Source organism: Egretta garzetta, unplaced genomic scaffold (genome assembly GCF_000687185.1).
Source record: "Egretta garzetta isolate BGI_Z169 unplaced genomic scaffold, ASM68718v1 scaffold5, whole genome shotgun sequence".
NCBI classification, from domain to species: domain Eukaryota; kingdom Metazoa; phylum Chordata; class Aves; order Pelecaniformes; family Ardeidae; genus Egretta; species Egretta garzetta.
In genome coordinates this window covers 130,101-141,089 of record NW_009259707.1, presented here as the reverse complement: position 1 = coordinate 141,089, position 10,989 = coordinate 130,101, and the positions used below count along the sequence as shown (strand labels likewise).

Genomic DNA, 10,989 nt, shown 5'->3' with positions numbered 1-10,989 from the left:
TACCTTTGATGGCTCTTGTTGCCCATATACTTTCTAGTTCTCCTACCCTTTGAAATTTATTTTTGCAGGGGACAGGTATGGACACATTATTCATGACAAAGTAATGCCCATGTTATTCTATAACTCCATAGCACATTTCTATTATATTCCCCGTTCCTTTCCAAGTAGTTCTCAAAATTCAATTTGCTTGTTCCCCACCAAACACCAATACCACATTTTCATAATATAACCTAGAATTACTTCAATACCTTTCTTGACTGCTAATAGCTCACTCGGGGTCCTCATTGTATCAGTTTGGTTTTCACCAATTATTAACCCATGGGAGTACTGCCCCATTCTATGTTACCTTAGTTTAATTAACAGGCTGATTAAGGACCTTGATAATCAAGGGGTTTTTTGTTGTTATTTTCAAGAAATCCAAGGACATCGCACTGATTAGATAACCCTTATCCACATGGTTATTGACTCTTTCAAAGCATGACTTTGAAAAGACATAACTTCGTAATTTCACTTTTCCCCTCCCTCTAGAAAAGCCCTGTTAACTCCTGCCCATTATCACATTTATCCATACGCCTGCTACTTTTCTTCTTTGTTAGGCACTCAACTGATTTGCCTAACAGAAGTCTGACTTACTCATCTGCAATTATCTGAGCCCCTCAAAAATTGGTGCAGGCTATGTTATTTTCTATCCCTCTGGTACTACATGAATTATACTGAGTTAGCAGGACAGAAGTACCATTGCTAGGCCCTTTTAAGAATTCACAGGTAGATATTCTCTGGCCATGATGACTTCTAACCATTCATATTTTTTTTTTTCCTAAAACAACTTCTAGCAATACTTCAGCAGAACAACTTCATAAATAACAGTATTGTCATGAGACTCACCCTAATCATCTTGCTCATCAGAAATAAGCACAAAATAAGTGATTATTCCCTTTTATGACGGCACTCTTTAAGCTGTACCTACATTACTCTCTTCAGTTTTGTGGCCTTCAGTGCAACAGAGGCATTAACAAAAAGGAGAGGTCCACAGAAATACACCAATATGGCTAGGGTACTGGAGCATATGATGCACAAGGAGCAGCTGAGAGAGCTTGGCACATTCAGCCTGTGGAAGGGAAGATTAAGGTGGGACGAGCGGTGTATTTGCAGGAATCTAATCACTGCCTTCAATTACCAAATGGAGAGTTACAGAGATGACAGAGGACACAACAAAAGGAAAAGAGGCAACAGTCACAAGTTGCTGCACAGCAAATTCCAACCAGACATGAGGGGGAAAAAAAAAAAAAAAAAATCACAATGAGAAAGGTTAGGCACAGCAACAGGTTACCTAGGAGGTTCCCTGGAGATATACAGAAAAATTCAACTACTGAAAGCTTTGTGCTTTGAAGCTGGCCCTGGTTTGATTGTAAGGTTAGATAAGGTGGCCTCTAGCATCCTGGTATTACTCATTTAATTCTATGAATACAAATAGCTATCTCGCAACTAAAACATCTGCATGAAGGGAAGAGTAGACACTATGCTTCTTTAAAGTTTTTAATTACATTAACATTTCCTGTGGTGCTGTGCTGGAGGTAATTCATGTAACTGAACCAACCTGGCTCCATACAGAAAGTGCAAGGTATGTCTGTCTATATGGCACAAAGTGATTGGCAAGGGAATGTAAATGTCACTGGAAGAACAGTAACACACACTTAGTCTGAAGCAAAGTCAAAGTCAACCTATGGAACATATCACTCTAAATAGGAAAGAGCATAAATGTTCAACAACAGGGAGGAAAAAGAAGGAAAAAAAGAGAGGAGGTTTTCTTTTAAGGGTATTTTCAATTTCTCTCTGCCCAAGTGCCGTTTACTGTTTTCTCATTTACCTGACGTGCAAACATTTTTCTCATATTCACCTACATTTTCATCAAAGGTTCGTAATGCTCTAGTTTCACAGAGTGGTTTTGTGTGTGTGGTTTGTTTCGTTTTTGAGTATACAAGCAGAAATAACTTTATTAACTTAGCTTTGCAAGCGACTGACAGCTCAGTTTCTCAAAGGAATTTTACTAATCATTTATTAATTACTGTTACTCTTACAGCAATCACTGCAATCCAAATAATCCTGTACTTTGTGGCCAACATACAGTGTGCATAACAGCATGTAAAAATTAAACCGCAAATTTGCAAACAGCTTCCCTGGCACCAACTCCTCTTCCTTTTCAAAACAAACACATATTAATACTGCAAGTTCCTGACACTTTTTCTTCTTTTTTTTTCTGCTTTTAGAGACTTCAAAAAACACTGAAAAGGCCATGTAAAGCACACAAAAAAATTATACTGAAGGACACAACTACTATTTAAATTCTCAGTCTCCCAAACAGCATCAGTTTGGAAGACTACTCTTAGTAACTTACAAGCAATCATTAAACCTAAATGAAAGGTAGAACTTCATCGATACCAAGTTCCAGAATGTCTCCAAAAAGAAGATAACAATACTGATGGGATCAAGGAGTCATGCTGTATAAAACTAGCACAGCAAAAGTAGTGCACCCTTTGACAAAATCTACTATTTATCTGTTCCAAGTAAGTGCTCTCTTCATATAGAGTGTGCTGTAAATAACTTCCTTTGGTTACTGATTGCATTTTTGGGAGAACTCTTGAACCGGACCTTTGCTTGCATTTGAAAACAAACCCAAGAATTTTACCACAAAGCAAGAATCCCTTGCAGAATTTTAGCAGTAAACCAGACTTGTAATACAGGCAACTATGAACATTTTAAGTAACTTGACATGCCACAGAAAAAGACACAGCACACTTAAATCAGAGAAAGGAGTGCCCTCTACAGACAAAGCAGTAGATCTGCCTAAAAGCTGACTGCTCCAGTTCATGTAACAGTAGTGCCTTTGAATTTGGTGTTTCAGATCAAAGAAGTTGGGTTGAGGTACTCCTTGCCTCAGGAGCAGAAACCCCGTTCGTTCTAGGTGCTGTACCATGTCCTGATGTAATCTGTCTGTATGTTTTCTTTACTTGTGAAAGGTAGAGCAATAGGAGTGATGCAACAACAGAAGGCAACAGAAAAACAAGTCAGTTTCCTGATAACACAGTCTCTAACAAATGAAGTCTTCTTGTCAGTCTGTCTTCTACTGTAGAAGCAATATTGTACATGGTGGAACTGGATTTGGTAAGAAGGTGATTTTGCAAGCACTTTCGGAAGTATTACATCCCCTAAAATGAGAGTGCAGCGTGAGAAGGGTGGTTTGTCAGAATGCAAAGTAATTCCTCCCATCACCTGCAAGTGTCTCAACCAAACTCTGTCCAGCAGACCACTTTGTAAGCAAATAATCTATGTGATTGAAGGTTAAAGGGTTATTTTAAGAAAAGGCTGAAGAAAATTAACCCTGCAGATTACACTTTTCAGTATAACCACTTATGAACTCGACGAACTTTTGTCTCAATTACCTAAGCTTTGAAATTGATGATTTTAACAGAGCAGTTGGAATCACACAGAATCACAGACTGGCAGGGGTTGGAAGGGACCTCGGGAGATCATCCAGTCCAACCCCCCTGCTAAAGCAGGCTCACACAGAGCAAGCTGCACGGACATTGTCCAGACGGGCTTTGAGTATCTCCAGAGAAGGAGACCTAGCTTAGCAACAGCTACACAACTCGAAGAGAGCATATTACTAAGCCAGTCTCAATACAAATTAAATACGACTTACACTCTCAGAAAGATAGTAACATTATCAATTACCAGATAAAACTCGTAACTAAGAGAATATCAGCTGAAAAGCTCAACAGGTCTCTTTTGGTAGACCAAAAAAGACCAGTGAGACTTTCCATGAACAAGATTTAAGGAAGCAACATGGACACTGGATTCTATTGCAAATGTCACTTCTGAGAAGACCATCTGGAACATTACATTCTTTATTTCAGGAATTTTTAAAAAAGTTAATAGGAATAGAATTTATATAAAGCCAGAATACCTGTACTGCTTAAGATGCAAATGATCGATATAAAATTACATGAAAACTATGGGAATTATCTGGAAAATCTTGTAGATTCCACTTTGGCACTTCTGCATGTGGATTTTTTTCTTCTTTTTGGTAGCAAAAGAGATAGGAGGAGGAGAGGGAATTTGACATCAACATCACTAATGAAATTCCATACTGTAACCATTTCGTAAAGCAAATACAGACAAAGCTAACTCCAGCTCCAAACCTGTTCATCAAACTAACTGCTTAGAATAAACAAAACCCTAAATAACAAAAAGCAAACTAGTCTTAAGTGCACAATCTACCCCTCCCTTTCCAGTGTGTCAACCCCCAACCCCAAGTTGGTCTCTGTAGAAAACTGTCTGAAAAATTATCAAGTTTAGAATCAAAAAGCGAGCAGGGTCTCTTACAGGAATGTAAAATAGCTTAAGTCCACCTAATTTTTTGCAAAGGTTCTTTTTTCAAATGAAAAAGCTCTGGGTTATTAGAATACAGATTTCTCTCAGGGTCTCTGCAAGTCATGGGCCTTACTACAGACACTGCTATAGTGTGTTCTAGAAGACCTTACGTTAGACCCACTGATCTTTAGTCATGGCCTCTACTTGTCTTTATACCATCTTCAGCTATTTTTTATTTGCCACTATCCTACTCAAGGTTAAGTTGAATTTGGCTAGTTCAGCCATGTAGTTGACAGCTCAGTATATTTTTAGCAGTACCCTCCTTCCCAGTAAAGCAAGAGCAAAGTATCTGCATCTCCTGCAAACAGAAAGGAAAACCAATTTGAAATAATTCAGAACTGCAGATTTACAGAAGCTTTCTAACTCATTCTTTGGATTCCATTCAAAGCAATGCATTTATTTCCAATATGGGGAAAAAAAAAAAAAAAAAGATGCAAGAATTACAAAAAGATGAGCTACTTCTAAAAGATCTTTCATTAATCAGAAGTACCATTATATCCAGTTGTTTGGGCTGCTGTCAATAAAACTGACAGCAATATGCCTTAGAGTAACATCCCATGCACTTTAAGGTTTCAGTTGCCCACTTTTACTTGGCTTCTCTGCTACCACAAAAAACTTCCAGAGCTAACTCCAGCTCCAGGGCTTCAAAAAAACTGCTCAGTGACCAAGCTACAGGTTCTCTTCCTCAAGGCATTATCAAGCAATAGAAATCTAACAAAAACCCCAAGTTGGTTCCGTGGGGGTTTTTTGTTTGGGTTTTTTGGTTTGGTTTTTGTTGGTTTTTTGATTTTTTTTTAAAGGTATGGGAGACCTCATGGAAGGTCATCTTGGAGACTGAAAGATAAGGAAGGCAGATCTCAGGAAAAACTTAAGTTCATTACTCAACATGACAGCCTAGTACATAGAAATAGTAACAAAACTGTGCCTTTCAAGACTCCAAATAATTAAATCCAGAAAGCTAACTAGAGAGAGGAAGAATCTCTAGAAGGCTCCAAATCTTCACACAGTTCAAACACAGATGCACAATCTCTGAAGCTGAGACAGAGATGAAAATGAATCCTGGTTTGGACAGGAGTGAAGTAGAGCTCAGAATGTCATTTATAGTCAGGATGGGAAATAATGCACAGAAAGTGAGAATTTCAGAGCTACAGCAAGCTGGTAAGGCAGTCAGGACACAACCAAGTTGAAGGAAGTCCTCAATCTACATAACTGTCACTGAACATTTCCCTCCCTTGAAGCATCATGACAGCTGGAAACTGTGCTGAAGCCTCAAATCCATTAACCTGTCTCAATACAGTGACCAACGCAATGCTCGACAACAATCTCATTCAACCCCAATGCTAGATACAGGTGAAATAAAAATCAAATGCCAAGCAGTTCCCTCAAGGACCGTTTACAGTATTTTCTATGCATTTTGCTTTACAAAATCTACCCTAAAGAACGGGGCCTGAACCACTGCTTTCTTCCAAGTGCAAGAGGAGCCTCAAAGACACAACTAGGATACAAACGTTAGTTTAAAGGTGCCATTTAAAGTGCATTTTGTCCAGTCCACATCACCTTCAAAGAAAATCATTCCTTACCACAAAAGTATCAACTTGATAATTTTTAGATTATTAGATTACATATACATACAGCTTATGTATAAAAGGTATACTTAGATCTGGGAAAGACAACAGAGGTGACAGTTATATCCTAGGAGCTGATTCCTCAGATGTCACTCCTGTGAAGTTGCAGTTTTTAATGTCTCTCTCTCTCAGACACCGTAGATATTTTACGATTAGTTAGTTATATGCTAACTTTCAGAAAACACTGAACTCTCTTTGAGGATATCAACCTACCATAAGCTTTGACAACCCACAGATGATTACCTCTAGCTGCGTGCCAATTCAAGTAAAAATACCTCTGCTTACTGAACAAGTCACACCATCCTGGTGAGACAACAAACATGCTTATACAGCAATTCTGAGCACTTTTACAATAGCATCGATCTTCCCCAATGCGTAGTAGTACTAAGTGCTTAGGTAATTTCTTACATCCATTCAAGACTTTTAGGTGATACTCATCCTCCTTAGATATGACTAGTAATACTTTAGCAATTACAAACCAGTCTTTCCAAGTCTGTGTTGAAATAAACTGTGTGGTCTACCTTTAGACTTCTTAAAAATCTTTTCAGGCTTTTCAAATATCATTCCTATTTGCAGTAACAGTTTTATTTCCTGAGCTTGACTTTAGATAATAATTATTTGGATTTACCTCAGCTACAATAATATACAGGCATTTTATAACTAATGTTCAGGCACATATGTTTGCTAAAGCATGAATCACAGGCTCTGAAATAGGTCTCTTATTTCTGTTCCAGAGGAACAATTCCAGTCACTGTCAAAAATCATGCAGAATTTGATCTTGCAAATTAACAGTAACATTACATTGCAGAAGTTTCTTGTCATAGAAATAGGCAGTTAGGCAGTGTTGAAACATAAGAGTCTTAAAAATTTACATATTTTACTTCATTTTTTTTTAAATTACCAAATCTGAAATGAAACAAAACTGAAGTTCTTTATGCCCATAAAATGTGAAACGTTATTTTAAAGTGTAAGAGGTGAAAGGAGCTAAAGACATCTTTTAACAAGTATTTTCTAGTTACATACCAATAATGCCACCTACTGGCATGACAGAAGATCCAAATTTTCATTCTGAGTAATTTTAAAATTAATTTAAGAGCTTTAATTTCAATACAACATTAAATGCCATTGGTTATCTTTTCCCTTGCACTCATCTGAGTCACAGAATTTTTCACCCTAATTTCTTCACAAGCAAAGGGCAGGATTAGAATTGAACAGTGTTCTATTTAATACTTAAATATCAACACCAATCTGAATAGAGCAAGGATCAGAATGTAGCAGTTATCTTGAAAATGCAACCTCCCAGAACAGAAAAACTTCTAAGACTCTAGAATTCATTGCCAAATAACTTTTAGAAGACACAAAATCATGAGGAAGTTTTACTGGTTCATCACCTATTAAAAATTCTTTCCATCCTTCCAACCCGTCTGTATTTTCTAACCCTCAAAACAAATTCTTACTGTAATTATCACTCAAAGTCCATGTACAGGGTGAATTTTAGCAATTTCGGGTTTAAGCAATTCGCCAGGTGGATATCCAAAACAAAGCCAGGAATTAACAATTTTTTTTTTTAGTCCCATAATAGAAATGAACTAAAATAACAATTAAAATATCCAAATAAGATTATTTTTGCCTTGTAACTAAGGTATGCAATAAGCAAACAATTACAATCAAGTCACTTTGGAATTTTGCTCCATAATTAAACCATTCTCTTATTCTGTCCTGGATAAAGCAGTTTGGAGTGTTTCAGTTGGAAGGGACCTACAACAATATCTAGTCCAACCTCCTGACCCATTCAGGGCTGACCAGAAGTTAAAGCCTGTTGTTAAGGCCATTGTCCGAATGCCTCTTAAACACTGATGGTCTCAGGGCATAGACCACCTCTCTAGGAAGCCTGTTCCAGTGTCTGATCACCCTCTCGGTAAAGAAATGCTTCCTAACCCTGCTATGGGAGCCCTTACTGCTTTTCTTCACTTGACCTTTGAAATTTTTATAAACATTGCTTCTGGTAATAATTTGAGGGGTTACTGGGATTAATTCAGGCACAATTTTTACAAAACCCGTTCCTGAATGTAGGGTGACAAGCAAAGGAAAGGGCCCTGTGTAATGATGTTCTCAGCAATCATTGAGGCCTTGGGAGAAAAAAATGCAATTGGGTATTTTGGAATGAGCCAAGGAAACTAGTGACTGCTTCCAATGGGATTTAGCATTCCTCCACAAGGTCACAATTGAAACTGAGAGTAAATGAAACAGCACAGGAGAAGCAGCAGATATAAACCCAAGTGGCTTTATTAGAGTTCATCAGTGAGAGGACATCTGGATATACAGCTACCTTTTGCTGCTCACGTTAACTAACTCACTAGCAGTCACCAGCAAAGCTACATTTTAGAAGCACCTGGCAGTGCTCAGGATTTCCTGAACATACCCTCCCCTCCCCCCCGCCCCTTCTCAGACACTCTCTGCACCTTACATTGCTGCTTCTCTTCTGAACAGGGTAATACCAGAAAATCATCTTCCTGGTTACCAAGTACACCAAACCTTTCACAGCCATACCTGTGCCAAACGAAATCACCCTAGACCAAATCTGGGGATTTATGCCATTTAAACCCTACCAGAGTACAAACTCAGCAGACCTTGCAGTTATCAGGAAAGCTGCACTAAGAGGTAAATGTCATACCTCATGTCCTTCCAGAAGAAGTCAGAACTACTTTTCAACAGAACCACCCTGGAGCCAAACATACTGAAAACCTGCATTGCCCAAGTTCCCTTATCCAAGGACTGGCAAATACTCAAATAGTAAACAAATTTATCCCAAACATATGCATTTCCATCAGGAAGAAAAACTAATTAGATAATACATTTTTCTGAGGACTCTGTAAGAACTGGGAATCAATATGGCCTTGTATCAAACAGGAGTTGACATAACTGGTGTATTGCTCCACTGTACTTTCCCAAGATTCAACTTTAAGAATCAGCTTTCTAGACTAACTTCTCAGTGGTGAAGGAACAGGCATAGGCAGAAAGAAAACCTTTCTCTAGAGAGCAGAGCTAACAATGGCATCTTAATACAAGGGAAAACTTGCACCTTGCTTGAGCAGCTCCATGGAATGCTGTTTTTTTCAGGGCTAAATGGGGTGTTACACTCCAGTAATGGAAATACACAGGAGTATCAAAGAACACAGGTGAATTCCCACCCAACCTCTTCTGGAAGTTGCACGGGTACCGGAGGAAGCACAAGCTTCCAGCTCATTTCTACCACATATAAAGAATGATACTCTCTTAATTCTACACTAAAGATGTTTTTGAAGAACGGCTTTTTTAGACCATTTTCTAGAATGGTATTTTATGTCCATGACCATTTTACTCAAAATTACATGCATTATAAACAACTTTTTTTTTTTTTTTTACTATTTTCTCCTCTTAAAGCAAATAAAGTCAGTCTCTGCTTTAAAAACAAAAATCCTGATCTGGAGTTCATTGTTGAGACGAGTCTCTCCAACATGAGTTAGACTGAAGCATGTCCCCACTAGCTGAAGTAAAAAGTCTGTCTAGGTTGGTAACCTGTTTCTGGCAGTGGATATTAGTGGATAACCAGGGAATGAATGTAAGGACAGGACTTGCATACAGAAATAATTCCCTAACAGGAATAATTCCTACCCCTCTCTCCCAGATTCTACAGCTTTAGGACTTTTTGAGCAGGAGGCTGTGCAGCACAACTGTTCAACGTAGCAAGATGAGTTATATCCCCTTTTCATCATTCATCTAAGAAACAACAGCTACATACCCTAACAAAACTCAGTCTAAAAGTAACCTATTCACAGTTCCCAGATTTCTGCCAGTGCAGATTAAAAATTTACAGAAGTCCATTCACAGGCTATTCTGTGCAGCACAAGCTGTTCTTTTTAAGATAAGCAAAGATAACCTTTGCTTATCTTTCATAGCTGTTTCATATACCTACCACTTAAGTCTCATATTCTCCTTATAGACCTTTTATGAAGTGCTACAGAACCATTTCAAGAAATTTATTCTCCTCTCTTTTTCCCAAATACTGTTTTTGAAAGCATGTCCTTATGACCCAGTCATTTTTTGTCCTCCACCACCCCCCTAAAACCTTTATTTCTCTGACAGCTGAGCTTCTCCTTCTTTCACATAGAGCTAGCAACATTTGGAAACTGAAGCAAGTCGTAAGTTTCTTCTTGAGGTTGCATTTTTAATTTGCTGGTTCTCTCTCAGTCAGACTTTTCTGAAAAGATGCTGGAATGCACCCTCAGTTATTACTAATCCAATGACCTTGAGTGCTGTGACAGCATAAAGGGAATGAACTTCAAAAAGTATCCAGGCTCTTCCACTCTCCCTGAATGCCCTACTACTGTTGTCAGGGGCAGCACATTGGGCTAACCAAACCACTCATCTGACAAAGCAGGGAGATTTGATCCTGTATTGGTAATGCAATGTACTCCCAAACTCTCCTTGTGACTGACTTGCAGTTTCCAGAAAAGACTCCTTCCTTTTAAGAAATACAAATCCAAAGAAAGAAAAAAAGAAAAAAATACACACACCCCCCTTTAATGATGACCACCAGAGAAGAATAGAAAGATTCTTTCCTGACCTCCTTCAATTCATCCTAAGGAATACCCCAGATACACTTCTGCTACCCTGTGGAAAGGTATCTCTGTGTTTCTTATCTATTGGTGTGGACTGAATCCTCTACATTGTGAAATTAGGGGAAATTTCACACAAACTTAGCAAGACAGTGGAGGACTGAACTTCGATATAATGACATGTAATATAGACAGCTACTTTCAGGAAGCACAGTACTTTTGTGCATAGTAGTTACATTTAAAATTCCAACATTTAAAGACTACACAAACCCCCTAAAAATTATAAAAAAGTGGCAATGAAAAATAAGTACTACTTTAGTGAATAAATTCTGATA

At 38.2% G+C, this 10,989-nt stretch overlaps 1 protein-coding gene across 2 annotated transcripts in view; it reads right to left on the bottom strand.

Moving 5' to 3' along the window:
• Window positions 1-10,989, bottom strand: part of TFDP1 (transcription factor Dp-1) — a 47,565-nt gene that overhangs the window by 18,288 nt on the left and 18,288 nt on the right. The window lies entirely within an intron of this gene.